The sequence below is a fragment of the Musca domestica genome, unplaced genomic scaffold, assembly GCF_030504385.1.
Source record: "Musca domestica strain aabys unplaced genomic scaffold, Musca_domestica.polishedcontigs.V.1.1 200, whole genome shotgun sequence".
In the NCBI taxonomy this organism is placed as follows: Eukaryota; Metazoa; Arthropoda; class Insecta; order Diptera; family Muscidae; genus Musca; species Musca domestica.
The window spans coordinates 91,729-100,886 of record NW_026712251.1 but is presented as its reverse complement, the minus strand read 5'-3'; positions in this window follow the sequence as shown (position 1 = coordinate 100,886).

Sequence of the window (9,158 nt, the reverse complement as noted above, 5' to 3'; positions counted from 1 at the left end):
ATAGAATTTAGTACCGCTTAGTACTTCTCGAACGCATTTTCAAAACATTTCCATATCTCAATTCTAGTCCTATCCCTTTACCCAATAGCAAATTTAGTACCGCCGAGTTCCTTTCGTACTGTATTAGGTGAGGGAATGTTGCTGCAATCCTCCAATTGGATACTGAGGAATTTAAATATGGAGATTGTTTTGAAAATGCGTATTTAAGGCATTTTCAAACCAATCTGGATATCTCACATCCAGATACCAACAGAGACCACAATATCAAATTGAAGGATTGGAGCTCACTTCCCTCACCTAAAACAAAATTTAGTTCCATTTAGTACTTTTCGCACAAATATTGGAATCATTTCCAAGATAATGGTTAAATCTGAAATGCATGCACCAAAAGTGAGATTGTTTTGAAAATGCGTATTTAAGGCATTTTTAAACCAATCTGGATATCTCAATTCCAGATACCAACAGAGACCTCAATATCAAATTGCAGGATTGCAGCTCAATTCCCTCACCTAAAACAAAATTTAGTTCCATTTAGTACTTTTCGCATTGGAATTGGAATCATTTCCAAAATAATGGTTAAATCTGAAATGCAGGCACCAACAGTGACATATTTATCAAATTTTAGGATTTCAGTTCTATCCCTTCACCCAATACCAAGTTTAATACCAATAAGTACTTTTCGTACAATTGTAGTACACATTTCCGAAGCCACCTCCATATGTCCAGGCTACACATGAACACCAACCCTAATATAAAATTTCACATTTCAAGCCCCATCTGTTCATCCAATACGAAATTGTACCAAATATGGTTCTATTTTGTGGTTTTCGTGCACCTGTAGTACCCATTTCCAAAAATACTTCTTTGTTACAAACCTACCACCCACAGGGAACATAGTAAAAAATGTCAAACTTCCAGCTTCAGTCGTTCAGCCCAAAACCAAACTGTTCCAATTTTAGTACCTTTTATTACCAATCGCATACTTAGTACACATTTCCAAAACCACTTTTATATAAAACTTACTGCCCAACCTATCCCAAATTTCATGTTTTTTGTTCGCAAAACACAAAATGGTACCATTTCAAAATTTTAGTACAATTTGAGATCTTTTCGTATGTTCGAATTTCAAAAAACCCTTTGGTACATCTATACTGCACTCCGTCTTTGTCTTTGTTTCACATTGCAAAGTATTCAATTTTTAGAACATTCTAGTACATTTGGTATCCTTTTAGTAAGAATTTCCAAAAACCCAGCCTTATCACACCAAGACTGATCCTCGTGCAAAATGTCAAGATTCAAGATTGAGCCGTTTCAGCTGAGGGTTGATTCTAGTTCAATAGGTCAGTTATTTCACTACTCTTTTTATACCCTCAGCCATATGACTACAGAGAGTATATATCATTTGATACGGCAAAAACGTGGGTCATCGAAATAACGGCTTTAGACTCTAGGTCCCTTTGGCCCAAATCCGTTTCAGGCCATTTGGAGGGATGTCTGTCCGTTTGTCTGTCTGCCTGGCTGGATGGTGCGCACGATGATTCTCAAAGGGAGTAACCGATTTATTGCAAACTTGATACATCGTAATAATATTGTCAAACTTAGATTGAGTTTGGAAATGGACAATATCGGTTCTAATACCTCAATACAAGAGGTCACCATTTTCACAGAAAATAATTAGCATTTTTGTTCAAATTTTGGAAAGCTTAATATTTTCTATCAATGCTGGACAATATCGGTCCACTCCATTAAGTACCTCCTCCACAAAGCGTCAAAAGTTTGAATAATTTTGAATCTTATAAAATGTGAACTAAGAGGTCGATTCTCTTCAAATTCCACACATTACAATATTTTTTATTAACCCAAGGTCTGGTTAAAATTTTGAATATGAAATTGACATCCAGACTTGGTACATCCTAACACCACTCCCAAACAGGGTCAAACTTTTCAATAACCAAAAACGATAATTATATCCGAAGTAAACATCCGGTTCTCTTCATAGTTTACTTATCCTATTATTTCTACTAACACAAGATCTGCTATAAATATGGTAGATATCGGCTCACTCCTTCTGGTACCTCCCCAACAACCGGTCAGAATTTTGAATGCCCATGAAGCTCATAAAACGGAAAATAAGCATCCGATTCCATTCAAACTGGGTACATCCCAATGTCTGTATCAACACAAGATCTGGTGTAAATAAGGAATATATCATATCACTCCTTCTGGCACCTCCCCCACAAAGTGTCAACATTTTGGTTACTTGTAACATGGGAAACAAGTCAACGATTCTCCTTAAACTAAGCATAGCTCAATATCTTACTAATCTTGAGATATAATGTGAATATTGATCCTCTCCTGATACCTCCCTCACAAGGGGTCAACATTTTAAATTGGTTAAGTGTAATAAAACTGGAAAAAATTATTCGATGTTTCTTCTAGCATCGTACAAAGCAATACCTTCATCGACAATAGTTCTACCGGCTTGTTCTTTCAGGTACCTCCACCACAAATAGTAAAATAATTATATTTCTATAAGCCATAAATTTAATGTAAACATGGAATATGGTACCTCCCTCACACCATATAAAAAATGTTGACCACCAAATGATCTAACCAAACTGAAAATAAGTAATTATTGCACCTCCTAGTATTCTCATCAGTATTAGTATTATCTGTTTTAATTCTTCCCCTCTATCTCCTACCTCCTCTAAAGAAGTTCAAATTTTCCAAAACATTTTCGACTTATATCATATATAAAATAGAAAATATTAGCCACGCCTTCGATATCATCCCAATAAAGGGTAAACATTTTGAATAATCAAGTCAAAATATCTTTCATTATCAAACATGGGCCGAAGGTATATATATCTGAAGAAAAAACCGCTTGATATTTTGTATACCCTCCACCATTCCATGTCATTCGGTTTGTAACTCCTCAAAATACTCATGTTAGACCCAATAAATTATATACATATAATCCTGATCAACTTAAAATTCTAAGTCGATGTAGCGATGTCCTTCTGTCGGTCTGTTGTAATCACGCTATCTTTAGAATAAATTGAGAAAGAAGGCCAAAAATGTTTACACAGGTTAAGTTTGTAAATGGTCCATGTCTGTCTACGTTTCCATATAGCCCAATATAACGGTACCTCCCAATATTCGGTATTTTAATGATTTAGAGATATTTTTATCGGAATTGTTCCAAATTTTGTATTATCTTTCATAATAGGTGCTACAGTCTATGAGAAAAAATCACGTATGCAGGTCCACGTCTTCGTACATCGTCTATATAACGATACCTCCTTAAATTCGGTATTTTGATGATTTTAACAACATTATACATTGTTTCAAATTTCGTATTTGAATGTCGTAATGGGTACTACAGTCTATGACAGAAAACTGTGTATGCAGGTTCACGTCTTTGTATAGCCCCCTATATTACGATACCTCCCGATATTGGGTATTTTAATAAATTTAGCTGTATTATTCGCTGGAATTATTTCGCATTTGAAGTTCAAAATCGGTACTACAGCCAAATGCAAAGGAGAACCACTTGAGAGTTATTTATACCTACACCACACTGTGGTCAGGGTATTATGTCTTTGGGCATTTCTTTGTAACATAGAGAAGGAAACGAGTTAAAGCCATAGTTCCTTTTGATGAGCTGCATAGAATCGCAGTCTGTTTGCCCGTCAGTCTGTCCATGTATTTTGGAAACAAAGTACAGGTCGCATTGAGATGATATTTTGCACAAATCGTTTGTTTGGCACAAGAAGGAACCCTATTGAATTTGGGGATAATCGGTCCAAATTTACATATAGCTCCCATATACAACTTCGTCCGATTTGCCTTTCATTTTGCACCACACGTGAAATATTAGGCCAAATAGGATGAAATTTGGGACATATAACCAAATTGAGCATGAAAACAAGTGTGTCAAATTCGGCGAAAATTGGACCAGGTATAGCTATAGCTCCCATATATACCCTTCATTCGCTCTGAAATAGTTGAAATTTACATTCAACAGAAGAAGTCAATTGTGAAAACTCAACGTGCTTTTAAAACATTAAAAAATGTGAGAAGTGCGCCTTCTAAGAACACCATTAAGCGTTTATACGAAAAATTTTCGGCTCTTTCTAATCCGAAGAGGCCATATAAAAGTCGACCAAGGCGATCGGCCGAGAATATCGCTGCCGTACGATCCAGTGTTGAGAGGTCCCCAAGAACATACCAAAAACTCCGTTCTCAGCAGTTAGGTATGTCTCGGTCCACTTTACAACGGATTATTCGCATTGATTTGCATTTGTTCCCGTACAAAATTCAATTGACGCAAAGAATGCTGCCTGCGGACAAGCCTCGTCGATTGGAATGGGCCCAAAGGTCCGTCGAATATGGGCAACCCTGTATCTTCATCCAATTTTTCATTCATTGTGCCTAAAAAGCGTAATATTAGTTCTAATAGGATGAATTTTACGAATTCGAAAGCGATCATATTTGGTACGATATAATTCTCATAAATTCCCCATATAAGCGTTTATTTGTTATATGTAGTTCAACTATATATGCAAAGTGGTGTATGGTATCATAAAGTCGGCCTAGTCCGGCTTTGGCCTTTCTTTACTGGTTTTCTTCTGATTTTTTTTTTTTTTTTGAAAAATTTTAAGTTCCTTCATAATAGTGGAGGATATTAAAAGGTCAGCCGAACTTAGCTTCTTTTTTATTTGCTAGCTTTTTGGTTTTAGTGGTGTAGCAAAACTCTAAATCCCATCATAATTGACAATATAGATGCACAAACATTCAATTGAAAATCACTTTATTATAACCATGGTTTGCACCGGTATTCATCCGACTGCTAATCGCTAAGGCCAATGTCAAGTATTATCTTCCATGTTTGTTTTCTTTCTTCCTCTAATTCATCTAAGTTTCGCAGACTATTTGGAGGCACTGATGCTGGCGATGTTTATATGTATGGACTAATAATTATCAGCAGCGAACAGTTCTTTTGTATGTATGTATGTATGTATGTATGTAGTGGTTCAAATATATGCACAATTGTTTTGTTGCAATGTAAAATGAAATTGTAAAAGAAAAAACGAAAAAAAAAGAAAACTGAACTAAAATAACAACTCGCAATTGATTCTTCTAAATGTTGATAAGAAAGCCAGTGGTGTGCCAGACCTAGTTTCCCTCCAGGGAATGAGTTAAACAATAGGGAATGATAGCGATAGACACAAAGAGAGTGCAGGAGATTAAGTTTTGCTAATACAGTTGAGTCTGGATTAATTCAATGCGAATTTTGCGGAAAATTGCGCATTATTGGTGACTAATGGAATAGACCAATATAAAAGTCGGAAATTTGGAAAATTACACGTTGATTCTAGAAATAGATATTTGTTCTGAAAAATTGAATAAAAAAAATTGACAATTCCAAAAAAAAAAGGCGAAATTTTTATTGTTTATGAAAAACAAATAAGCAAAGGCTATAGACGTGCGGGGCTAACCATACAACACTACAATATATTAGAAGAAGGATTTGGATATAAAGGTGCCAAATCCATTTTTCAAGATTTCGCTTTTGAAATTATGTCACAGAGCACTGTCCAGATATTTTTAAGCTTAGCTTTTTGACGAGGTACATTTGTCTAATATTTACGCATTCCGTCATGCTGTTAGTTGTTGTGGTCTATTTTAAAGTTAAATATATTCAAATGGTCTTCCAAAATACTAGCCTTGCCTCTCTCTCTCTTCTCGTGCAAGATTCTGTGTCGATTGGTCTCAATTGTGTGACCAAGAAAATTTTTGCGATCATCTCGAGCAAGATCAAGAGCAAGTCTCAACTATATGATAAGCTTCTATATTCGTCAACGAAATCAACGTAACTAAGCCAGAAGTTCGCCTTTGACATATTTTGGATTTCGCCTATAAGTTATTTTCAACGTTTCAGTAGAATGGAAATGTTGGTATTTTTTTCAAACAAAAGTAGTGGTCCATTCTGCCTCTATTTCGGATTGGTCTATAATTGCGACCTGTAGAGCAACTGCAAAATCAGTAAATTTTTCAATTTTTGGCATTGAACCCCTAAATATTATGCGACCATCTTCAGAAGAAAGAGGCTTCTATTCTGGCCCTAGCCCAACCTAAATTTCTAAATTTCGTGAGAATCGGACCATAATTGAGTGATTACAAATTAACATGGACAGACGGACGGACATAAATAGCTAGATCGCCTTTGCTCCATATATACTTTCCTATATGGGAAACCAATATTTCGAGGTGTTACATAATTTTTGTCAATCAAGTTTATAATACCCCCCACACATAGTGTTGTAGGGTATAAAAATCGGAAATGTCGGAAAATTGGAAAAATCGAAAATTTTTCTCCTGATAAAGTTTTTTGTTTAAAATTGTTCCGAATTGGCTTTTCGAAAAATTACTAAAATTCTTAGTGGAAGGCTTTGTGAAGCTACAATTTTAGAACTTGGATTTCCCACAATGTTGGTGTATAGGGGAGAGATTAGGGTCTGTTTTTTTTTTTTTTTTTTTTTTTTGAAGAATATTCGGACAATGAATGTACTAAAAGGTATTAAAAATAAATAACTTTGTTACAATTTGTTTTTAAATGAACGGTTTGAGCTGTAATTTTGTCATTTGGTATAAGAATTATATAAGTCCACATTTTTGCAATTCTTCCGAGACAGTTCGAAATTCTCAAAAAATTAAGACACAGGGACTTTTTAAGATGCAAAATGTTCTTGTGGTCAAAATTTTCGAAGAGAGTCCAAAACTTGGGGATGTACGAAATGGCGAACCGAAAAGTTGCCATCGGTTATCTAGGTTCACGCTTTTGTACGTCCCCCGGAACTGGGTTCCAATTCAGGGTAAGTATAAAAAAGTGAACTAAAAAGGCCATCAGTCACCTAGGTCCACATATTCGTACTTTCCGAGCAAACACAAATACGTCCATAGTTCAGCTAGACCCACTTTTTCGCACATCCCGCGTATTTTATCACAATTTCCAATTTTTCAGGTCAAATTTCGGGATTATTTAATGTGGACTGTATTAAGAAGATCCCTGGTTAACAAATCCCTCTCAACTACACTAGGTAGCCCCGCTATTCTTTTTTTAATATAAAACAAGTAAGCAAAGGCTATAGTCGTGTGGGGCCGACCCTACAACACTACAATATGTTAGACGCCCCCTCGTGTCCAAATCCATTTTGGAAGATTTCGCTTTTGACATTATGTTACGGAGCACTGCCCAAATATTACCCTTAGCATTTTGACCAGGGACATTTTCCCAATATTTATGCACTCCGTCGTGCTGTGAGATTTTGTGGTCCATTTTACATCTAAATATAATCCAATGGTCATCCAAAATGACAGAATACTTCCTGTTCTTAACTATCTTCTCAGGCGTGTCGATTGGCTTCAATTGTGTAATCAGGATTTTTTTTTCTGTTTTTGGTTAATTTGAACCCCTAAATATTTTGCGATCATTTCCAAAAGCTAGAGGCTCCTCTGTGTCTTCAAATTTAGACTCATCTATATGATTTGCTTGTCTACGATATTTGGCTATATTCGTCAACGAAGTCTGCATAAAAAAGCCAGAAGTTCGCCTATTGTGTATTTCGGATATCGCCTGTAAGTAATGTTGGTATTTTTGTCACACAAAAGTAGTGGTCCATTCTAACCGCTGTCTTAAATTCTAACTTCATGCAAGATTTCGTGTCCTTTGGTTTATATTTGTGACCTTTATACGGGTGCAAAATCAGGAAAATTTTGAGTTTTTGGTCCATTTCAACCCCTAAATATATTGCGGATATATTTGAAAATAATAGGCTTAGCCCTTCTGAGCCTAACCCTACCTTTGTGACAAATTTCGTGAGGATCGGACGATAATTGCAATCTGTATATAAATAATAACACCAACCTGTGTTGTAAAGTCCAAAAATATTACTAAATATACACTTCAATATTATAAGTCAAATTGAAAAAAATCGCATGCGATAAAAAATATGAAAAAATAAAAAAATGTCACAAAATACTACAAAATTTATATTAACATCATTATTGGCACATTTTTACGCGATTTTTTTAGATTTTATACTTTTATGCCAAGAGGACATTCAGAATTGCCAACATTTGTCAGAGTCGGTCGAGCCATTCTTGAGATATAAACATTCTAGCTAACATCCCCTTCCTTTGTTTATACACACTGTATATATTTCGATATATATAACCGATATATTTACTATAGGCATCTACGTAACGGTAAGAATTGACCTGTTCGTCTATTTATGATTTAGCCGGGACTATTTATGATTTAGCCGGGACTATTTCAACCACCCAGCCCAAAGCTCATGCCCCGTGCTAACTTTCGCTTCGATTGGTCTATAATTGTGACCTGTAGGGCAATTGCAAAATCAGGAAATTTTTCAGTTTTTGGTCCATTTCTATATATTGTGCGATCATCTCCAAACGAAATAGGGTTCTATTCTGACCTTAACCCCACCTACATTTTAAATTTCGTGAAGATCGGGCCATAATTGTGACCTGTAGAGTGATTACAAATTAACATTGACAGACGGACAGACGGAGGGACGGACATACATAGCTAGATCGACTCAGCTCGGCGAGATAGGAAGATCCATATATACTTTCCTATGTGGAAAATCAATATTTCGTGGTGTTACATAATTTTTGGCCCAATCAAACTTATAATACCCCCAGTACATAGTGTTGTAGGGTATAAAAACATGTTCACTAATCAGGGAACAGGTCCTTTTTTATTCCATCCACCATACCATGTAGAGTATGATATTTCTCTTTCCATTTGTTTCTCCTCAAAACACTCATGTAAGACCCTAAAAGTATATACAGGGTGAGATGAAAAAACTGCAACCAACTTCAGACTGCTGTCATTTCTAAGCCACTCGTCCGACAGCGTACGAAAGCATATTGGTGAGTATTTTCCAGAAAAAAAAGCTATTCGTGATGGAATACAAGCGTAATAATGTGATTTCTTTATATTTGGCTGGAAAACCACAAGTGGCTATCCTCAGAGCACTCCAGTATTCAAATGTGAATAAATCGTTTGTGTCGTACCATCGATACCGACGTCAAGGAAGTGGACAGAAGAAAACAGCAACATCAGCAGA